Below are 24,676 nucleotides of genomic sequence, written 5' to 3' on the forward strand. Positions count from 1 at the left end.
GTTGATGACTGACATAAAGAGAAAGACAAAACACAACACAAAAGGCAAGGATAGGAATAAATCAATTTCATGTACCTTAGCACCCAATCAGAGCTGCATGGAGTCTCAAAGTCACAGTAGCCACGGCCCCTTCACCTCCCAGCCCGTGTTTTAAAAGTGAAGGTGTGCTGCTATTTGTCCTCACCCTGTCACAGGGGAGAGAGGAAGGTGGGCTCCAGGGTCGAGGGGGAATGGCAGCTGTAGACTGTAAGCACCTACAAGGTAGGAACCACATCTTTTTATTTTACTCTTATGTTCCAAAGTCCCCAGGATGAGGTTTTACATCCAGTAAGGTGCTCATTCAATTCTCTTGATGGTGTTGAAAAGAAATTCTGGGGTAATAGCAAGGCCTAACAGCCTGGCCTACTAGATAAAGCATGAATCTGGGAGTCAGAAGGACTAATCCCAGCTCCACTACTTGTCTGCTGTGTGACCCTGGGCAAGTCACTTCACTTCCCTGTGCCTCAGTTACTTCATCTGTAAAACAGGGATTAAGGCTGTGAGTCCCATGTGGGATAGGACTGTGTCTCACCTGATTAGCTTGTATCTACCCCAATGCTTAGTACAGTGCCTAGCACATAGTAAGTGCTTAACACATACCATAAAAAACCATGAAGAAGTTGGAAAATTGCTGACAAGAGTATGTAAACTATGGTTGCATTCAGACACTGCACAAAGAGGACTTAGGAAGTATCAGTTTATCACCCAAGCCCTCAGAGGCCTGACTGGAAAATTGGTGGAATCAACATTCAAACTTAGGATCAGCATGTAAAATCTCTTTGGGGGAAAGGCACAGCATGGATTCTGGAAGGTAAAATCATGTTTTATGCATCTGTTGAAATTCTTTGAAGCATTCAATAAACACAAGGATAGAGTGAAACCAGTGGGAAATATATATGGGTTTTCAAAAAGCCTTAGACAGTGTTCCACACCAAAATCTTTTTAGAAACTGAATTATGGTTGGATTGAAGGTAAAATTTTGACATGGGTAGAAAACTGACTAAAATATAGAAAATGAAGGGAATGACCACTTTACTGGGTGGAACAATGCAAAAAGTGGTGACCCCCAGTTTTATCTAATATTTTCATTACTGATATGGGAAAAGGGGTATGTAGAGAAATCTCCAGGTTCCCGGTTGACAATAACCTTTCTTGGATGACAAAGCACTTTATGAAGAGGATTGCGATACACTAAATTCTAAACTTATTGAGGGTAGGGATCATGTCTATCAACTCTTGTCACGAACTCTCCCAAACAGTACAGTCCTCTGCACACTAAAAACTCAAAATTATTTTACTTGTACATATTTACTGTTCTATTTATTTTCTTAATGATGCACATCTAGCTTTATTTCTATTTATTCTGACAACTTGACACCTGTCCACATGTTTTGTTGTCTGTCTCCCCCTTCTAGACTGTGAGCCTGTTGGTTAGGGACCATCTCTATATGTTGCCAACTTGTACTTCCCAAGCACTTAGTACAGTGCTCTGCACCCAGTAAGCGCTCAATATGATTGAATGAATGAATACCATTGATTGATTGATTGATAAAGAGTCAGGAAAATCTCCAAGAGCCGAGAGATTTCATAGAGAAGTGGCAGGTGTGTTGCTTCATTGAGAGTGTGTGGATTCTGCATTTAATAAAGATTTATAACTATCAATCTCCTCAGTTGGTACACTTAGATCAGATGCCTGCTGGTGGAATAATGATGAAATAGCAATGACCCAGTTATAGCGGAGTTAAGCTTTTCAATAGCCCATCTGACTGCTTGGTATAGGACCATAGTCTTATGACAAACATAAAAATTAAGCGCTGTTTAAAAAAAGAGTTTTCTCTTTTGGAATGATTCTGTAAGGACAATTTTCTATCCAACTTTCCCTTCAACATACAATGCCAACAACATTGCCATGGCAACCAATTGTCATTGTAAACAAATACTTTTTACTGGTAGTAGGAAGCAAGCATCCAGAAAAGAAAAACCTCAAAGACAGAGATGAAATCACTTCAGGAATGAAGACTGATGTGGAGTAAGGATTGTAGACACAAAGGGGAGTGATGGCTGAGGGCAGGGAATTGCAATTAGAACAGAAGGAAGGGCTGACCTGATGAAGAAGGGGAAAAAAGGAAACAAAACAGTTTCCAGTGACTTGATCCACATTCAAAATCAAGGAGGGGAAAGAGTTCCTATTGCTGCCCATTTTGGAGCTCATTCCCTTTAATATTCACAGCTTTCCTAGTCTCCCTGTATCCTTCATGAAAAACCAAGTAGTCTTGCCTTTGCACCATGACCATCTTTCCTGCCTGCCATGGATGTCGAAGAACCTCTCATGAATTCCTTTCTACTTGGCTCTCCTACACAAATACATTTACCCATCTATCTTCAGGAGCATAAACCTGCTCTATTCCCTCCTCTTCCTCAGCCTATTTTGCTAGCTATCCTCTGCCTCCCACTCCTTTCTATGAGTGTCTCACAAGGCTCTATTCTGGGTCCCTTCTCTTTTCACTTCAGACTCACTCCCTTCATCATCATCATCAATCGTATTTATTGAGCGCTTACTATGTGCAGAGCACTGTACTAAGCGCTTGGGAAGTACAAATTGGCAACATATAGAGACAGTCCCTACCCAACAGTGAGCTCACAGTCTAAAAGGGGGAGACAGAGAACAAAACCAAACATACTAACAAAATAAAATAAATAGAATAGATATGTACAAATAAATTAAATAAATAAATAGAGTAAAAGAATATGTACAAACATATATACAGGTGCTGTGGGGAAGGGAGGGAGGTAAGATGGGGGGATGGAGAGGGGGACGAGGGGGAGAGGAAGGAAGGGGCTCAGTCTGGGAAGGCCTCCTGGAGGAGGTGAGCTCTCAGCAGGGCCTTGAAGGGAGGAAGAGAGCTAGCTTGGCGAATGGGCAGAGGGAGGGCATTCCAGGCCCGGGGGATGACGTGGGCTGGGGGTCGATGGCGGGACAGGCGAGAGCGAGGTACGGTGAGGAGATCAGCGGTGGAGGAGCGGAGGGTGCGGACTGGGCAGTAGAAGGAGAGAAGGGAGGTGAAGTAGGAGGGGGCGAGGTGATGGAGAGCCTTGAAGCCCAGGGTGAGGAGTTGTCTGTGTTCACATAGCTTCAACTATCACTTCTGCTTGGATGGCTTCAAAAATCTCCCCAACCTCTACCTCTTACCTCCCCGAAAGTCTCACATTTCTTCTTGCCTCCAGTACATGTAAAAATTAAACTCCTTATCCTCCCTCCCCACACCTCTCCTCCACCTAACATTGCCATTCCCATTGACACCATCCTTTCCGTCTCTGAAGCTGTCTCCCTGGTTAGATTGTAAACTAACTGAGGGAAGGGGCCATGTCTACCTACTCTATTGTACAGGGTTTTGCACACAGAAAGTATTCAGTAAATACCATTGATTGATTGCAGTCTGAAACTTAGGCATTATCTTTGAATCCCTCTCTTTCAACTCTCATATTTAACCTAATGCTAAATCCTATAGGTTTTTCTCCACAGCAGATTCCTGATCCTCTCCTCCCTTCATGCCCGGATGGCCTCCTCCCTTCAGGCTTTAGGTGATTATTACTTCTCAGCTTGTCCACTTTAACAATCGTCTAGTCTCCTGGCCTCCTGACAATCTCTAGTCCATACTTCAGATTCTGAGGTCATTTTTCTAAACTTCTATTTAAACAGCCTTAGTTGAGCTATGTGACAGGCACTCTACTGAAAAATTGGTTAAGGTACATGCTAATCAGATTGAATATAGTCCATATCCCACATGGGGATCTGTTTTAACCCCCATTTTGCATATGAGGTAACAGAGGCACAGAGAAGTTAAGTGACTTATCCAAGGTCACACAGCAGACAAGTGGCAGAGCAGAGATTAAAACCCAGGTCCTTTTTGATTGCCAGGCCACTGTTCTATCTGCTAGGGCATTTTGCTTCTCTATCCCCATTCTTTACCAACCACACCCTGTAGACTACACTGCAAGACTGTAAGCTCCTTGTGAACAAGGGTTGGGTCTACCAACTCAGTTGTATTTTCCCAAGTATTTAGTACAATGCTCTGCAAACAGAAAGCACTCAATTCAAACCATTGATTGACTGGTTGATTCCAAGCATGTGCTTCATAATTTTTCACACAGTACACTTAAAACAAAAATCTATTGATTGATTGCATTCAAATCACATCTGTGACTGGTCTAGAATGTCCTCCCTCCTCTTATCTGAAAGACAATTACTCTCCCCTCTTCAAAGTCTTATTAAAGGCACATCTCCTCCAGGAGGGCTTCCCTAACTAGGCCCTCCTTTCTTCCTTTCCTTGTGCATTGCCTTAAATTTCTTCTTTTATCTATCCTTCCTCCCAGCCACAGCACTTATGAACATATCTGTAATTAATTTATATTAATATCTGTCTCCCTCTGTAGACTGTAAGATCATCATGAGCAGAGAATGTCTATTATTGTATTGTACTCTCCCAAGTGCTTAATACAGTGCTTTGCACACAAGCACTCAATAAACACAAACTGACTGACTGAATCCCCTCTCAGGCCTTATCAGAGTCAGATTAGTAGATGAGGTAGATTGCTGAATGCTGGGCAAATCTGCTGGAGTCTGAAGCAATGAGATTTAATTGATTCTAAGATCCATAAATTTGAGTGAGTGCTTGGGGAACAATAATACCAGATTCTGCCCATCAGAAGATATTATCATGGGCAAAGATATCTTTGCAAGTGCTTTGAGCTCATTAAAGAAAAGGTGATTTGTAAAATCATCAGGGCGCCATTATTATGCTACAAACTGATTGCCTGGGACAGTTCTTTTTGCTGTGCAATGAACATGTTCTTTTTATGTGAGCATTGAGTGGAGTAAGAAAGCAAGTGGCATGTCCTGGGTATACATGCACCATTTCAGGAGTGTCATACTCCCTCTTTCCTCATTATCATTGACTCTCAGAATTACGCCCTCCACTGCACAGTACATCTTCAACCCTGAAAATCGTCTTTCTCCCTGCTCCACTCCACTTCTATTTTCTGCCTGCTTCTCCATCAGCGGAATTGTACTGAGCAGTTTCAGCCATGAAGCTCTTTGAAATTGCTCCATTATATGAATTCAGGATTGTGATCATGTTACCAAATAAAGTGATAGGCCCATTGAAAAATGAGAAACATGACAGAGTAAATCACAGTTTCAGTAAACTGATATTCCCTGAGGGTGTGAGGCTCCCCACTGTGCACAGTATGGCAAAAATCCATTTACAATTGTCACAAAGAATGGGCAGAAGGAATAGACAGGGCCAGTTTTGAAACCCAAACCAATATTTTCTTGACATTAGAGGATTGACTGCTACATGACTTTATAAAAAAGGTATTTTTCCCCCCCAGTCCCAGGAGAACTTTATTTTCAGTGCTTGGCTTTGAAGATTGATTAGCTTTTGGCCATTCTTTTACAGAGGGCAAATGAGATCTGACTTCTCATGCAGAGGAAACTAGAACTGGCTGCTAGATAAGTGAAGCATTGATTAATGCTGACCAGCATAGCAAGAAAGAACGTGGCAGCAGGAAACAAGTTCTATGTAGAGGTAGAAATATTATCTAAGAGATGAGAAGCAACTCATCGTGACCTAGTGGTTAAAGCTCGGGCCTGGGAATCAGAATGACCTGGGTTTTAATCCTGCCCCTGTCACTTGTCTGCTGTAAGACTTTGGGCAAGTCACAACTTCTCTGTGCCTCAGTTACTTCATCTGCAAAATGGGGATTGAGACTATGAGCTTCATGTGGGACAGTGACTGTGTCCAACCAGATTGCGTTGTATCTACCCCAGTGCCTACAACAGTGCCTGGCACAAATATCATTTTTTTAAAAAAAGAAATCAATCAGTGGTATTTGTTGAATGTTTACTGTGTTCTTGAGAGATTACAGTACAATAGATTTGGTAGATATATTCCCTTCCCAGAAGAAGATTAGTCTTGCTCTGCACACAGTAAGTGCTCAATAAATACGATTGAATGAATGAATGACTAGTAAAATGCCTTTACCCTCCTGATGTTTTTCTTTCCATCCCACTTACCAGTTTTTACTTCTCTGCCCCAGCATCATCATCTCACATACATTGTTCCCTCCCATTGTTTTGTACTGGTCACATTAGGCATGGGAGTGAATGGAGTTTCTTTTGGTAGCAAGGTCATTTTTGAATCAAGCCAATGGGAAGCAATGGCCATGGCTTATACAGGACAAAGTGAAGTCAATTGTACTACTGGGAAGAACCACATCATATGAAAGTGTTTTTTTTCTTTGTTTTTTACTGTAATGAAAATAATCTGAAAAATTTGGATTATTAACAAATGTTTATTTCTTCGGTTAGGAAGACCTATCCAAAGTGAATGGACTTGTAACAAGATGTGCAAATGTTTTTCTAAATATGTGTTGGGCAGTGTATCTATGTTAACAAGAATAAACTGGGCCTTGCTCAATATTCTTGATATTTCAACTATCCCAAAACACATACATTTTTTCAAAGTGGATAAAAAATATATTCTTAGAAGCATGGGGTTTATCCTATTTTCTATTGTATTTTCTCATGGGAGTCACATTGTGTCCTCTGTTGTTGGAGCCCTGTTAGTCTTCAGGGCTTTGCATGCCCTAAAATCTTTTGCCCTTTACATTAAAGTTCCAGGGGCACTGCACACAGAATGAGAAAGATTAAGGGGATAGGTATTTAACAACAATATGACAATTTTCACCATCAAGTGTTCTCAGACAAGACTGGACAGTGATTGGAGAATATAGCAATCTAGAATGAACATGCACAGAATGGGGTAGAATTAAAAAGGATCAGTTGGCATAAATCATTCACTCAAGGGATAAAGAGAACAAGAAGGCAAGTGAACAAAGAAAGCAAGCAAAAAAGAAAGATGTTTATCTCAGAATAATCAGAAGTTCTCACAGATTGTCAGCTCTGTGTGGGACAGTTTCTGTGTCTGACTGGATTATCTTGCATTTAATGCTTGTCACATAGTAAGTGATGAATAAATACCATTATAAAAAGAGTTCTTCTAAATACTTTTAAGTTTCTAGTGATTGGGGCTGATCACTGCCTGAACATTTCCTTTATGTGATTTTGATCGCTGACTTCCTCCAGAATGAAGACAAATCATAAATTAAAAGGAAAGTTGTTTGAAGCTTCTATTTTCTCATTTTCTCAATTGATTTGGTTTTGGGGATTGCTTTGAGGAATGGAAGTTGGGTTCATTTCTCACTGCTCTGCTCAAATTTCATTTTAGAACAGAAAACAGCATTGATACCCCCTCACTGGTATGAAAATCATCATCAGATCTTAACCTGAGGCCCAAAGTGGGTGGAAGCTTTAATCCTAACAATTGCCTTAGAGATAGTTTCCTACCTGGAGGCAGCAGAATCTCTGGAGTCTGGTCTAGGGGTTTTTAGGTCTAATTGTCTCTTCACAGATCTTATCTGTGGGCAAACACATCTCTCTCTCTCCCCTCATCACTTTTGGGCTCAAAGGGAATATTGATCACCTGCCTGCATTCAAAGCAATCTCTCATCCCAGGTTTTCCAACAGCAGGGAAAAGATTTTAAAGAGGTTGACAAAAGAAAAGGACACAGCTTCCTTTTTTTGCTGGGTATTTCTAAATTCATTCCTTTTACTACTGATATTTTGGGTTCCATGCTCCCCTGCTGCTGATCTTATAACTGAACATTACTTTTGTGTTGATTTAACAAGGTATTTCCTCCCTTCACTCCTCTCCATTGTTTGTAATTCAAACAGCCTTAGCATAATCATTTTAATAAGACCTAGAAATTGATGCCTTTTAAAAGTGGTAGAAACTGGGACAAAGGGGAGAAGAGCTTGGAGGCATCTTGACAAGTTACACATGCAGGGATTTTTTTTTCTTTAAACAGCCATTTTGCAAATTCTGCTACTATCTTATTCATATTAGAATAGGGAATGTATTTTTCAAGTTTAAAAAGGTGTGATAAAGGATACAGTGGATAATTGGGTTTTTTTTAAAGCAGGAGTGAAATAAGGTTTAAATTTTTAAAATATTACCTTTTTGTTAAGGTGTCTCCAATAATATTTTTCCTTCTTGATATTTGCAAATGAAGTTAAAGGTTAAAAGTTGCTCAACATTACATCAACTTCCTCCAATTCAGCACAATGTTAAAGCAACTTTACTGAACTTGGGTAGGTACCAGCATCACTCCAAAATGTAACAATATCCTAATCTTGTTTTGGATGTAAGTGCTCAGTATTGGCTGGAGAAAAATGATGACTTTGCACAAAAGATAAGCAAAAATGGACCAGTGTCAGTTATTGAGATTCCTTACAGAATGCCTAAAAAGGAAAATTATCCACAGGAAAAAAAAAAAAAATATATGCCTGCACATATACATTTTTCATTTCAAATGTTCCATGAATATATTTAAAATTTAACTTTTATTCCTAAAATGAAAAATCCCACCACATATAACAAGGACAGTATTTATTAAGCATCTACCCTATGCCAAGCACTAAGTTAAGCACTAGCATAGGTACAGCATAATCAGATCTTACTATTGCAGAAACTTTATTCCCACTTTACAGATGAGGAAACTGAGGCACAGAGAGGATAGGTGATTTGCCCCAAGTCACACAGCAGGCTAAATCCAGTGCTAGGGTTTAAATCTGGAACTCCTGACTCCCATCCCTATGCTCTTCACACTAAGCCACACTGTCATCCCAAATCACAGTACAATAAGCCTGTAATTCTATTACTAGGGCACACATTCATTAAATCAAGTTATCAACCCAGTAGCATTGCTTTCACTCTAATTAAAAGAAAGTTGACCATAAGAATTCAATTATAGAAGCCCAGCTGGCTTGCCTGTTGCTGACACCCCTGTTGTCCCTTCCCCTGTCCCCAAGCAGTGATACATCAAATGGTGTCCAGCCACTGTGGATCAGATGGAGCCCAGTGAACTAGTGCCACTTGTTGTGGGTAGCTGTGTCAGTGGTGTCAGGTGTGATCCCAGTGGCATGCAGGTGGGCATTGGGTGGGTGCTCTCTGAAAACTCCAGGTGGAAGTTTTAAATGTCTCTTTCCCACCCCATAGCTCAGCCATACTTTGTTGGTTGCACGAAGAGCCAGAAATGACTTCCAAGCAAAAGGTTGCAGACACCTGTGCTAGATGATCTCCTGAGGGCCCAACCAGACAAGAAGTTTTCTGATATATATGTGCAGTCAACATGGGTGCCTGTACCTCCTCACCATACTCAAGCACCCCACTTTTTGAGGTATGTTAAGTGCTTACTGTGTGTCAAACACCATTCTAAGCGCTGGAGTAGGTACAAGTTAAGTTGGACACAGTCTCTGTCCCACATGGGGCTCCCAGTCTTAGTAGGAGGGAGAATGGGTATTTAATCCAAATTTTGCAGATGAGGTAACTGAGGCCCAGATAAGTTAAATGACTTGTCCAAAGCCACAAAGCAAGCAACTGACAGAGCCAGATTTAAAACCCAGGTCTTCTGATTCTCAGGCCCATCCCCTGAGTAGGCCATGCTGATTTAAGAGGAATCAAAGTTGGAAGGATCCTTTGGAGATCACATAGTTGCATCCTCTGCCTCCACGCAAGTAGATCCCCAAACCATCTATAGCATATTGTTATCTGTCCTCTCCTTACAGAGCTCCAGGAATGGAAGTTCCACCATTTCCCTTTTTTGTGGTATTTATTAACCACTTAATATGTGCCAGACACTGTATGTACTAAGGGCTGGTGAAGATACAAGCTCATCAGATAGGACACAGTCCATGTCTCACATAGGGCTCACAGTCTTAATCCCCAATTTACAGATGAGGTAACTGAGGCACACAGAAGTTAAGTGCTTTGCCCAAGGTCATAAAACAGAAGGGTCAGAGCAGGGATTTATAACCCAGGTCCTTCTGAATTCCAGGCCAATGCTCTATTCCACTAGGCCATGCTGTTTCCTTTAGTAGCTTATTCTAGAGTTTTTGCCAATCTGTTAGTCAACAAGTTTGTCTTTATGTCAAAAACTCTCTCCTGGTTAAATTTAAATTTGCTCTTTTTCAGTCCTCAGTGAACATGGAGACCAACCTCTCTCTAAAACTTTTTCCTATAGTTGAAAATAATCCTTATGCCACCACTCATCCTTTACTTCTATGGGTGACATGATTCATCTCTTTAGACTTTCCCCAGGGAACCCATTTACCAACCTGTAACCATATTGGTCTCTTCTCTTGTCCCTCTCCAGTTTCTCTACATTTTTTAAAGTGTGGTGACAAACTGGACAGAGCAGTCTAATCTTCAAGACTGTGAGCCCGTTGTTGGGTAGGGACCATCTCTATATGCTGCCGACTTGTACTTCCCAAGCGCTTAGTACAGTGCTCTGCACACAGTAAGCACTCAATAAATATGAGTGAATGAATGAATAAAAGTCTTACCAGTGCAGCAGAAACTAAAAGATCAAAATGTGCTTCTCCCCTTAGAAATTGACCTAAAGGAGAGAACTCCAGGAGAAAGATTACTCCCTGATTCATACCTATCCCTACTGAATTTCATTTGTTTTTTTTTTTTTAGGACTCCCTTCCCCATTTACCTAAATTGCTTTGAATTATGTTCCTGCCTTCTGAAATGTTAGTAATCCTACCCAATTTAGCATCAGCAAGACCTTGAGGAAAGAACACAGAACTGGGAATCAGGAGATTTATGATTTAGTCCCAACTTCCCCACTTGCCTACAATTTTCTTATCTGAAAACTGGGCGAGGAGGATACTTGTTCTCCCTCCCTCTTAAACTATTAGCCCCATGTGGGATAGGGACTGTGTCTGATCTAATTATCTTATACACCCCAACACTTCACACCATGTTTGACACAGGGAAAGTACATAATAAATACCAGCATTATTAATATTAGCCTTAGTGGTACTAACTTCAAACTCTTCCTGAGTTCCCAGCCATCTCTTCTGGTCCAATCTCCCCACAATGGCCAGAATACTGTGCTCCTCATCAGAAAAAAACATTTCTGTGGAGCTCTTTGTCACTTCCCTCTGTCACTCATCCATTGTTCGGGGAAATCCAGTTCTTGATTATCCTTCTGAGTAGGGCAGAGAGAAATAAAACCTATAAGGGAATGAAGTCCAAGACACCAGCTTGGCAAAGGAGCCACACTAAAAGTGCCCATGTCAGCTATAGTCCTATCCACTCTATAGGCAAGAAAAGTGGAGAGGATTTTCTAGCAAAGATCAGTTACGTAGAAATAGTGCTATCTTTAAGCCATCCAGCTAGCACTTTAACCAGGGAAAATAGAAAAAAGCACAGAGGAAAAACAAGTTTGTTTCAACAAGCATGTCCTTGGTCTATGCAGACAGCAGGTATTTGGTCAATCAGATTCCTTCAGAGGAAACTGCAAGGGGAAAGATACTTCTCAGCTTTGGAATCTGCTTACTATTTCTGACTAGACAAAGAAGCAGCAGATCTGCTATAGGGATGCATGGAGCTGTTGTTGTGTCAGAAAAGGAAAATGGATCCAGGGATGTCTTTGTGAAAACTTACAGTCTTGACAAGTGAGCTGTACAAAAAGGCTATTGTAAGAACAGGGACTTTGCTGTAATTATTTTTCTTGTCAGCTCAGTGGATATTACTGAGCATCATTTCTAGACTGATAAAGTGATGAGCTGCAGCACAATGGATGCTTTCCGATTAGCTAGCAGTGACACATTTCAATCAATACTGCCCATAGGCCTTTCATGTTAGAGGATTCATAATTCCCCAAGAAATAAAAGGCAGAGAAGCCAGCCTATCTGAACACCACTCTTTAGTCATACTCTTCATTATTTTAACCAGTTGCTATCTTCATTATTAACTAAAGGCAAAAGTCCAGTTAAAGTGTGTTTTGCATTTCAAACAAAATGAAAATGTCTTGGATTTACATGACAGTTTAGTTTTGAAGAACCCTGAGTACTTATATAGAGACCCGCTATTGTATTTTGTTAAACTACCTGAGCCATTGCTGAAGTACAGATATCACTTAAGCACTTATTAACAGTGCTCTGGAAACAGAAAATGCTTAAAAAATACCACTGGTGACTTCATACTTGTCTCATTTAATTTTTAATCTCATCCCATCAGTCTCTCAGGTTTTCATGATCCTCTACCTTCCAAAACCACATAGATTATGAAATGTTTACTGGGAGGAATAACTTCAATTATCCATCATAAAATCCACATTAACTAGAGACAGGCAAGGACTAGTTAACCCCCACCAATTCCATATTATAAATGAAGAAAGTTGGACCCCAAATAGAGATTTCCTCAAGGTTATTTAGCACGTTAGTGATAGCTAGAATGAATTCCTGCCTATTGCTTTTTAGAGTAATAAAACAGAGCCTTGACAAATGAGTTACTAGGGTTTTCTCTTCACAGTCTGTAGGGGACTTACCTGTGTTCACTAGACATGATGAAACAATGTCCAACCAGCACTGAATTCTGACTGCCAAGTGGGCCCTGAATATAGGGGATCAAGATTGGATGAATTTATCCTGCTTGACAACCATTATCTCATGCAGCTGATCCATTTTGAAATGAATGAGTGAGGTTCACCTGAAGCCTGTTAAAGGGCCCTGGGAGCTGTGATAAAGGAGTGGGTAGGGGAAACAGCAATTTTGGTAGTCCTATTTTTGGCTCAAGAAAAAGGCTTTCCTTAAGGACAGATACTTGTAAGAGGTGAATACTCTGAAATAGGCTTGATAGTGATAATGGTGAGTTCTAGAATGGGGAGCTTCATGAGGAGGGTGGAATGGACATGAAGGAGAGTAATTGTTCAAGGAACTTGGCTTGGGATACAAGGAAATTTGTGATACCTGATCCACTCTTTCATTTGTCTCTGAGGGTCTCAGTGGGTGACTAACAGGGACAGGCTGAGAATCCCGGTGCATAAGAGGAACAAAGTGTGAGTTTGTTCTGAAGAAATTAGTCAGTAACTTAAATGGGTTGAAAGAGAAAGGAGCATTCCTAACCAATAATGACTCTGGTCTTTGTAATATCATTTGGGAGTGGCATGTAGGTCAGAATGTTTTAAATGTCAGTGTTGTGAGATGTTAACTAAATTCTGGGTTGGCAGATATCAAGCCAGGTATCCTAATTTCACATACTGCCCCTTTGTATTTATAGGGCTGAAAAGGACCTGAAAGAGGAGCAGTTGAGTAGCAGAGTCATAAACTTAGGTAAGCCAACATCAAAGTCCCCATACTGATGCTGTAGTCCAGTTCTAAAAGGTTCTCTAACTGTTGATATAGTAAGCGCTCAATGAATGATTGAATGAGTGAATAACCAAAACTATGATAAAAGATAGGAGTTAGAGCCAAGATGGAAAGAGGTATTTCCCAGACTTTGAAATCAGGATCAAATGCAGCAGATGTTCCATCAATTAAAATGGGGAATCATAATCACTGAATCAAGACCAATATTCTTAACTAGCCTCCCATTCTCTCTTGACCCAAGCACAGGCAATTACCCTCCAGTCAAGCCAGATGAACTTTGGTATTTAGAATAATGAAAGTCTAGGAAAGAGAGTGAACATGAACATGTCCAGATTCTTTGACTAGCTCAAATACTATAAAAGCTAATGACTTGTCTTATCTTAAAATAAAGCCACCAACTGAAGGGTGGCTGGTCCATTTCCCCTCACCCTCTGATTTTTCTGTTGCAAGCCTTTAGGATAAATTGAAATATCAGATGAACATTGGATAGTAAAATGGCACATTTCAAAAAGATAATAAAGACTATGGAATTAAACACTTTCTGTGAGCCAAGCATTAGGATAGATGGAATAAAATCAGTTGGGACACTGTACCTCTTCCACATGGGGCTCATAGTCTGAAAGAGAGCTAGAACATTAAGGGAGGTGAGAACTCCCCCTCTCCCCTAGAATGTGAGCAAGCTGTGGAGGGATTTTTCACTGTTTATTACTGTATTGTACTTTCCGAAGTGCTTAGTACAGTGCACTGCACTGTAAGCGGTTGATAAATACGATTGAATGAGCAAGCACTTTATTCCCATTTCACTGATGAGGAAAATGAGGTTGTGATGTGCACGCAGCAGGAAAATGGCAGGGCTAGCATTTGAACCCAGGATCCCTGACTCCAGGTTTCAAGCTCTTTCTACTAGGCCACAATATCAGCTGAGGGAGATAAAATCCCTCAGTGCACAACAGAAAGATGTTATACAGCATCCTAGCCCCTAAGTAGAGGCACAGTACTGTCCAGGGCCATGCCAGAAGCAGAAGTTAGTCAGTGGGGCATCATTGCTCTGCTGTCCAGCAACTTTACAAATGCATTTTAGGAACATAATGAGAGAGGGAGCAGTGTAAACAGCTGTTCAGACTCATTCTCCTTTGAAATAATACCCATATTCTTCAAATGTATAATAAAGGAGGTGGGGGTAGTGGAGTGAGGTTTACTTCTTTACCCCATTTCCCCAGGTACATTGCTGCACCTGCAGAAACCTCAAACTATTTGAACTCACTTTTTTTAATGGTATTTGTGTGCCACACACTGTACTAACCTCTGAGATAGATACAAGATAATCAGGCTGAACAGAGTCCATGTCCCATGTAGGGTGCACGGTCTCAATCTGCATTTTACAGATGAGGTAACTGAGGCATACAGAAGTTCAGTAACTTGCCCAAGGTCACAGTAGACAAGTGGTGAAGCCAGGATTAGAAATCTGGTTCTCTGATTCCCCAAGCCTGGGCACTTCCCTTTTTTGATAGTCAAATAAATACTTTGATGTAGGAAATATTTGGAAGACTCTCTCCTTCAAGGTGGGTGGCAGGGTCATTCTAAGGGAAAGTGGTCCTTACTCTGTAGCTGTGCAATATGGATAATGGATTTCTATTTTCAAGCTCTTTCTTGCTTTTGACTTTAGTAGCTGAAGACATAAGGCTTTGTTTTACTCTCCAGCCTTTCTCAGTGGTTCTTGTGCACTGACAATCGCCATGATCAGCATAACAAATGATTGCTCTGGGCCTGCTGGGGGTTCAGGAAAGAAACATCTTCATCTTGTCAGTCACTGAGTATTTAAACAAACTTCACAATCAACAGCAAATGCAAGCAAGGCAGCATGCAGGAAACACTTCCTAAACTGAGCTCTCAGTTCTTTGCCCTTTCAGCCACCTGTGCTGCCAGTGAAAACCCAGACCGGGACTGAGTCTGCTTATGACAATGAGCCTCAGACTTTTGAAACTCTTAAAGGCTACAAATTTCACCATACAACCAATCTCCCCACCACAAATCCCTCCTGATACTTGGCCAAGGAGCTTCACCTCAAAGATAGAAATTTGCTGTGAGTGAACTGGTCTTTTTTTAAAATCACAAATCCTTTCAGTTTTGGGACAATCAGATAATTGTCCCTGGAGTGAGAGATTACAAAACAATAACAGGGTGTGGTTCCTACACTGAAGGATCAATTAATCAGTAGTACTTAATCAGTGCCTTCGACACTGTGGACCACCCCCTTCTCCTCAACACGCTATCTGAACTTGGCTTCACAGACTCTGTCCTCTCCTAGTTCTCCTCTTATCTCTCCGGTCGTTTATTCTCAGTCTCTTTTGCAGGCTCCTCCTCCCTCTCCCATCCCCTTACTGTGGGGGTTCCCCAAGGTTCAGTGCTTGGTCCCCTTCTGTTCTCAATCTACACGCACTCCCTTGGCGACCTCATTCGCTCCCACGGCTTCAACTATCATCTCTATACTGATGACACACATATCAACATCTCTGCCCCTGCTCTCTCCCCCTCTCTCCAGGCTTGCATCTCCTCCTGCCTTCAGGACATCTCCATCTGGATGTCTGCCCGCCACCTAAAACTCAACATGTCCAAGACTGAACTCCTTGTCTTCCCTCCCAAACCCTGCCCTCTCCCTGACTTTCCCATCTCTGTTGACAGCACTGCCATCCTTCCCGTCTCACAAGCCCGCAACCTTGGTATCCTCGACTCCGCTCTCTCATTCACCCCTCACATCCAAGGCGTCACCAAAACCTGCCAGTCTCAGCTCCGCAACATTGCCAAGATCCGCCCATTCCTCTCCATCCAAACCGCTACCCTGCTCGTTCAAGCTCTCATCCTATCCCGTCTGGACTACTGCATCAGCCTTCTCTCTGATCTCCCATCCTCGTGTCTCTCCCCACTTCAATCCATACTTCATGCTGCTGCCCGGATTGTCTTTGTCCAAAAACGCTCTGGGCATGTTACTCCCCTCCTCAAAAATCTCCAGTGGCTACCAATCAATCTGCGCATCAGGCAGAAACTCCTCACCCTGGGCTTCAAGGCTGTCCATCACCTCGCCCCCTCCTACCTCACCTCCCTTCTCTCCTTCTACAGCCCAGCCCGCACCCTCCACTCCTCTGCCGCTAATCTCCTCACCGTGCCTTGTTCTCGCCTGTCCCGCCATCGACCCCAGGTCCACATCATTCCCTGGACCTGGAATGCCCTCCCTCTGCCCATCCGCCAAGCTAGCTCTCTTCCTCCCTTCAAGGCCCTACTGAGAGCTCACCTCCTCCAGGAGGCCTTCCCAGACTGAGCCCCTTCCTTCCTCTCCCCCTCGTCCCCCCTCTCCATCCCCCCATCTTACCTCCTTCCCTTCCCCACAGCACCTGTATATATGTATATATGTTTGTACATATTTATTACTCTGTTTATTTATTTATTTTATTTGTGCATATCTATTCTATTTTATTTTGTTAGGATGTTTGGTTTTGTTCTCTGTCTCCCCCTTTTAGACTGTGAGCCCACTGTTGGGTAGGGACTGTCTCTATATGTTGCCAACTTGTACTTCCCAAGCACTTAGTACAGTGCTCTGCACACAGTAAGCACTCAATAAATACAATTGATTGATTGTGTGCAGAGCACTGTACTGAGTGCTTGGGAAGTACAAGTTGGCAACATATAGAGATGGTCCCTACCCAACAGTGGGCTCACAGTCTAGAAGGGGGAGAATAAAAACAGTCCCAAAAATCTTATGGCAAACTAGTCCCTCACAGAGGCTATCTAGGTATAGTGCTGTTCACTTACATGAATATTCAGTGAAGCCTTGATGGATTGCCTTTGAGTATTTATAATTATCTCTAATTAGATTTACAAAGCCTCCCCTGTGCATACTTCAATAATTCAGACTTTCTGCTTGTCACTTTTTTGTTCAAGCCAATTTGCTGCATTTCATTATTAGAGTATTTCTTGGCTGAGGGAAGACGGGAACCTGGCCCTAGAGCAAGTTTACAAACCTGCTCTCTTCCCTAGGGCCTTGACAGAATAAAAGCTCATTTTAGCTTTTTGAATATACAAAGTATCCTGGCCTCTTTAAGGGGTTCCATGAAAAATAACTTTTCTTAAGAAACATTCTCATAGGCCAAGGAGGGAATCTGTGGTAAATCCTTTCTCACTTTTGTTAAACCGAGAATCATTTTCTTTTTCAAATGCACAAGTTGCTCTTGTGTTCTGGATTTTATCTGTGGATTAGAGTGGAGATAATTACCTTAGCACCAGTTTTCAGAGTTTATGTTCATTTTCTGTGCATCACAAAGGCAAATTTGGCTCCAACATGTTATGCAAAAGTCTGCTCTTTTTCACAAACTGTTTCGTATTTCAGGTCAAGCTACTGTCTGTTATTCTACTATTTTATATTTTAGACTATTCTTTCTTCTTTAAGACAACCAAAAATTGAATTTATAGACACCCACACACAAGGATAATTTTGCATAGCTCATTACCTGAAGCCCATCTGGCTGCCTGACTCTCATTATAAATCAGAATGACTTGAAACCAGATGAGGTATTTCTAGTCTAAAAGAAGTGATGGCTTTTCCTTGAAGGAAGCTGTTGCTACAGAACACGTAGAAGCAGGTAAAAATACAAAGCAATGCAGTAATCACAGAAATAGCCCAGTAGAACTTGTCTCCAAGGAATTCTTCAGTACCAAACACAACTTCTAGAAAATCCAGGCCCCCAGACCCACTTTGGGAGAGTCAATTTTCTAGGAGACCTCTAGTAGGCAGATAAATGTTGATTTTGTTCTCCACATGGCTAATGGAAAAATAATTTTTAAGATTTTGTATCTTCTCTTACAGTATTATCATTACTATTATTATTTTATTTGCTAAATGCCAAACGTTATTCTAAGCACTGGTGTAGATACAAAATAATAATAATAATGATGGTATTTGTTAAGCACTTATTATGTGCCAAGCACTTTTCTAAGTGCTGGGGTAGATACAGGTTTATTAGGTTGTCCCACGTAGGGCTCATATTTTTAATCCCCATTTTACAGATGGGGTAACTGAGGCACAGAGAAGTTAAGTGACTTGCCCAAGGTCACACAGCAGACAAGTGGCAGAGGCAGGATTAGAACCCAGGTCCTCTGACTCCCAAGCCTGCGCTCTTTCCACTAAACCACACTACTTCTCAAATAATTGTCAGACCCACTCCCTGTCCCATATGAAGCTCACAGTCTAGTAGCGGGGAGAGCAGGCGTTGAACTGCCACTTTACAGGTGAGGAAGCTGAGGCACAGAAAAGTTGTGATGTGCTCAGAAACACAGAGCAAAAAAGTGGTAGAGTCAGGATTAGAACCCAGGTGCACTGATTCCCAGGCTTGGGGTCTTTCCACGAGGTCAGGCTGCTTCTCCTCCATGAGATCAGGGTGCTATGTGGATGTCAAAATGCAAATAACATAACATGACAGTGGATGGTTGGGATGCAGCAGCAGAAGACCAGTCACCTTGATGTGCAGGAATCAAAAAAGGATAACTCTCTTGGGGAAGAGGGAAAGGGATTGTTGGCCATGGATGGCTCTCATTAGCCACATTTGTATACCCTTTTCCAAACCTCACCGGTGATAGCATCATTTTCTAACCCAAAATAATCTGAGCAAAAATGAAACCTTCATTAGCTTTGGTGCTACCAAGCAAAATGCTTTGATTCCGTAAAATTAAACTGCTTGCTAATGATGGAAGGAGTGATCACCACTGTGCCCGCAGTGGCAAAAGAGATTGTTTCTCCCTCTGTCATCCAGATTGGGGTCACCTGTGACCATGCCAGCAAATCTAATGCACCTGCTAAAGGTCTGCACTTGCGTTGGCAGATGGTTGTGGAAGCTTTAAATCAATTACGAACTTCTGGATCCTTGAAAATTATCCAAAGGGAAAAACTAGGAGTTTTCAGGTGGAATAAGAGCAATATGGCCATCCGATATTCCCTGCTTTAAAAACTGATCATGAAATGCTGTTTGGGGCACATTCCGATAAGGAGATGGAGTGTCCCAACAAAGAAGAGAAGGGCTCACTTCTTTCACATCCAGTGTCATCTGAGATGTGTGTGGATACCAATGTATGAAAAACATGCAGGGGAATCAATTCATTATCTGTAAGACCTTTCTCTGTGGAGAGCACTGTTCCAAGCACTTGGGAAAGTACAACAGAATTAATAGACAGAGCCCCAGCTCTTAAGGAGCTTACAATCTTTGTGAAGGGTAGTGACGGTTGTTTTGCAGCCCTGTAAGCAGATTTTTTGCCTAATAATACAGAAGTAATGCATTTGTCCTCAAAGTCCTGAAGAGAAGTATTGGAGCTTCCTATCAACTTTGAAAATTCACTGAGAGGAGGCAGGGCTATACTAATCAATTTATAGCCTCTCTTCCCCCATTAAATTGTAATCTTTCTGATGGTTAAGAACTCAACTTTTACTTTTTTTCTGGTACTTTTCTCAAGTGCCTAGAACATCTCTGCTGACTGAAGGTGCTCAATAAATACTGAAGCAGTTTCTCAAGTGAGAGTTTGCACAGCTACTTAATTCCAAATGATCGATCTATCCTCATTGGAAAAATCTTTGCTTTATAATAAGATGAGGTGTTTTTAGAGAATGCAAGCTTAAATGGCTTTTCTTGGGGACTCCTTTAGTTTTACTTCTCCTCCCATTTCCTTCCAGCTTCTCCATTCCTCAGCCCTGAACTCCCCCATTCCTTGGCTGAAGGATAAAAATGTTAACATTCTCTAAAAGGGAACATTTAGTTCTACTTTATCTGGACCTGAAGGGAAATAGTAGAACTCAGGAGGGATTGGTATTTCCAGGAAGTTTCAGTATATCTAAAGAAAAAAAAATTGGAAAAGCATTTAAACTTTTAGATACTGCTTCCCGAACAGTCTTTGAGCTATTCGAGGCATGTGGCTCCTTACTAATGAGTCACATAAACCTTGATTTAACATTAGCAGTGTAGGAGCTGAGGGGCATCTTTCTATGCCTGCTGGGAATGCAGGAGCATTTGACCAACCACTCTCTCACTATTTTACTTGTACATATCTATTCTATTTATTTTATTTTGTTAATATGTTTTTTTTTTTGTTCTCTGCCTCCCCCTTCTAGACTGTGAGCCCACTGTTGGGTAGGGACCGTTTCTATATGTTGCCAACTTGTACTTCCCAAACGCTTAGTACAGTGCTCTGCACACAGTAAGTGCTCAATAAATACGATTGATTGATTGATGTGCAAAGGAGAGTTCTAGATAGAATGTGAACAGATTGGACTTAGCCCCAGTCCCACATGCAGCTCACAGTCTAAGGTGGAGGGAGAACAGGTATTTTATCCCCATTTTCCAGATAAGAAAACTGTCATAGAGAAGTTGTGACTTGCCCAAGGTGAAGTAAGATTAGAACAGAAGCAGAATCAGCAGAAGCAAGATTAGAACACAGGTCTTATGACTCCCAGGCTAGAGAAGCAGCATGGCTCAGTGGAAAGAGCACAGGCTTTGGAGTCAGAGGTCATGGGTTCAAATCCCGGCTCCACCAATTGTCAGCTGTGTGACTTTGGGCAAGTCACTTGACTTCTCTGGGCCTCAGTTACATCATCTGTAAAATGGGCATTAAGACTGTGAGCCCCCTGAGGGACAACCTGATCACCTTGTAGCCTCTCCAGAACTTAGAATAGTGCTTTGCACATAGTAAGTGTTTAACAAATGCCATTCATTATTATTATTATAGTGTTCTTTACCCTAGGCAACACTACTCCTATGAGAAGCAGCACTTAATTGCTTCACTGGTATATGATAAGTTTGCACCTCATCAAAAAGCAGCATCACTGTCTGTGAAGGTTCATTTCCTTAAAGAAACCACTGCCATCTATATTTTAATTTATTTGGATAAATTTGTATTTTTAATGGCATTCATTAAGCCCTTACTATGTGCAAAGCACTGTTCTAAGCGCTGAGGAGGCTACAAGGTGACCAGTTTGTCCCACGGGGGCTCACAGTCAATCCCCATTTTACAGATGAGGGAACTGAGGCACAGAGAAGTTGTGACTTGCCCAAAGTCACACAGCTGACAATTGGTGGAGCCGGGATTTGAACCCATGACCTCTTACTCCAAAGCCTGTGCTCTTACCACTGAGCCATGCTGCTGAGATGAAAATATTTCATTTTATCTGCATTTTTTTTTACAATTCCTCTTAATTTTGTGGACCCGGAATTGAAATAAAGCAATAACCGCTGTTCCCCTCATAAAGTATCTGATTGTCAACTTCAGTTGCATCATTAAGGAACATTTATGATCTGGTGCCTAGTGTTGATGGTGATGATAATGATGCAGACTCCCATCATCATCAATCGTATTTATTGAGCGCTTACTATGTGCAGAGCACTGTACTAAGCGCTTATGAGGGAAGAGGTTTTGTCCTGGGACTTCAGTACTGAGAATCTGTTCAGGACTTCTGATTAAAGGGGCAGTGGCATGTATAGTGTCATTTGCACTTCCTTGTCCTTTTTAGTCATGTTCTTCTGGGGCATGGGATAGGTGGATAGGGGTGCTGCACAATGAGAAGTGCATGTGTGGTCTTCTGCCATGTTAGCTACAGGCAGAAGCAGGGTTAGAATTCAGTACCTTTCCCATATGGGGCTCACAGTCTAAGTAGGAGGGAGAACAGGTGGTTTAATCCCCATTTTATAGTTGGGGAAACTGATGCAAAGAGAAATTAAGTGACTTGCCCAAGGTTATACAGCAAAGCAATTGGCAGAACTGGGATTAAAACGCAGGACTCTGACCCCCAGGCTCGTGCTCTTTCTAGTAGGTAGAGCTGTCTTTGGCCAAGCTTATCCAGTTTCCCGTAGAATCCTGAGTTAGATAGATAATCTTGTCTATCCTCTGTGAATCAGAGGAATGTCTATATCACTCATGACAGATGATAGCCTGTCGTGTTCTTTTTTTTGTTTGTTTTTAAATTCCCCAGAAGTAGCAATTCCACTGTCTCCTTTGGTAACCTGTTCCAAAAGGAATCATTGCTCCTTATGTCTAACCAAACTCTTTCTTGCTGCAATTTGTGCCCATTGCCTCTGTGGAAATGGAAAATAGCATAATAGTGTTAAATACTGTCAACAGTTTAAAGTTTGAATAGACCCTAATCATTGCCAGAGAATACATCTCAGAGATTTTCCAGACTTGAGAATATCCCCTGGCACTGCAGAATTGAAACTTTTGAAGCATTTTAGAAAATCCTTCACCAGGGTACTTTCTCCCATATTTGGATTTTTAAGACCTCCTTGACACTACATAGTTCAGTTTAAATCTTACCTATTGCTTTTCATTCTAAACATGTTTTAGAGTGTTTAATCAGATCTCATCATCTTTAAACCTTCACTTTCCACTGAACCCTGGAAAGAAAGAAGATTTCAGGAAGGAATCTAATTGACACATCTGTACGGTTCTTAGTGTCTGTTCTTCTGCATGCTTGATTGCTTCCACTCTTTTAATCTCTGGAAACTGCTTCTTCAATAGACTTCTATCTTTTCATGGCAACGTATTTTAAATATTTCATTTGATTTTGAGATTTAATGAAATGAATGGGATTTAGATTAGTAACAAACGTTATTGTGAAAAAATGATCTTTTCAGGTCCTCTGTTACCTGGGGCCACTTGATATTCAGCTCATCTCTGCTCTTTGGCAATGTAGGCACCAAACTCACATATACATCAAACAGAAGGCCCCAGGAAAGGTACTTTGCCCTTGGGTGCTCTCTCCGTTTTCTGCCTCTACTTTCTTGCTAAATACCATAATCCATCCTCTACTTAAAATTTCATTCAAGTAGGCTTAGGCTGAATAGCAAGGAGACCTTTTTTTCTCTTGGAAGAATGAGTTTGCTTTTGAAGATTAAGGGACAGAAAGTTGCATTTTCCTGTTGGTATAGACCATTAACAGAAGAATCAGTGACAATGTCAAACACACCATCTATGCCTCAGTGTCCCCTCTCCCAGAGCACACAAGCAATCACATTCCATTTCTATCCATCAGGAGCCAAAATGAAAACTTTGAAAAGGAAAACATGCTTTAGTTCCAGGAATACAATAGCTTTTACATGTCCACCCTGGAGCATTATCCCCTCTGAAAACTTTCCCAATCTGTGATGATGATTGAATAAAATGAGCTATTTCCTTTTTCATCTCTTCTCTCATTTTATATGAATTTTTACCCTAAGCTTCCAGTGCTTCCAGGGCAGGCAGCTTTCAAGGGCATTTCTTTTCATCTTTTTAAAGGATTTATCTTTGCCCCTATCAGTGAACACACACACGCACTTTCTTCTGTCCAATGTGTAAACTTGTGATTCTTGAGTGCGTCTACAAAGTTCCATATTTTTATGTTAGTAACTTTTGCTTCAATTCTTATTTTCTGACCTCCTGAGCTATATTGAACATATATCAAACACAGTTTTTGTCCTGACAGACAACCCGATAAGGTGACATGCTTCTCACATCACATCTGCAAGTTTGTACCATTGTTCAGATTCTGCACATATTGGTTCAATTTTATGGTTTATTTTTTAAAATGCAATCTCTTTCCTCACTGATAAGGGGGAAGCTCATTGACTTTTCTTCCAAATCAGGTACTTTGGGGGGAAAACTTAGATCATAGATATTTTACTTTGATAGGCATCGAAATGATCTCAATTTGTTGTATCAGGGAGAGTTCTTCAGAACAGAAACTCTGGAATTGGATATGATTGGCTAAGCACTGGAATCAGTTAATCAATCAGTGGTTTTTACTGAGCACTTACTCTGGGCAGAGCATTATACTAAGCACTTGGGAGAGTTCAGTATAGCAGAATTGGTAGACATGTTCCCTGTCCACAAGGAGTTTACAATCTAGCATGTGAGCACCAAAAAACAACTCCAAGTATGCCAATAAATAGATAACAATAACTCTTATACTTTTAGTAACTTCACCCAGCCTGAAATCTGTTTAGAGCAGAAGGGTGCAGTCAGAAAACATTCAGGTCATGGAACAAATGACCAACCAGAAAAGTAAAAACATAATATTAAAGAATAAAATATCTCTACATCATTTAATGGCATACCATGCTCATATGAGTTCAGAATATCCTTCTGAAATTCCAGTGTTACTTAATTTCCTTGCCTGGTATCAAGTAATTTAGTGTCTGTCTCCCCATCTAGACTGTAAGATCCTTTTGGGCAGGGATTGTAACTACCAATTCCATTATATTGCACTGTACTAGACACTTAGTACAGGGCTCTGCACACAGTGCTCAATAAAGAGAATTGATTGATTGCATGGCATCGAGGTAGAAATAC

The 24,676-nt window shown here is 41.2% G+C and overlaps 1 protein-coding gene across 1 annotated transcript in view; it reads right to left on the bottom strand.

Annotated features, from left to right (window-relative positions):
• CHRNA4 (cholinergic receptor nicotinic alpha 4 subunit) overlaps nucleotides 1-12,533 on the bottom strand; it is a 44,423-nt gene extending 31,890 nt beyond the window's left edge. Inside the window, exon 1 of the mRNA XM_038750639.1 lies at nucleotides 12,502-12,533. The gene's annotated coding sequence lies outside the window, so the exon portion shown is untranslated. The remainder of the gene's footprint in view (nucleotides 1-12,501) is intronic.
• Nucleotides 12,534-24,676: the final 12,143 nt, after the last annotated feature.

The sequence above is a fragment of the Tachyglossus aculeatus genome, chromosome 8 (assembly GCF_015852505.1).
Source record: "Tachyglossus aculeatus isolate mTacAcu1 chromosome 8, mTacAcu1.pri, whole genome shotgun sequence".
NCBI classification, from domain to species: Eukaryota; Metazoa; Chordata; class Mammalia; order Monotremata; family Tachyglossidae; genus Tachyglossus; species Tachyglossus aculeatus.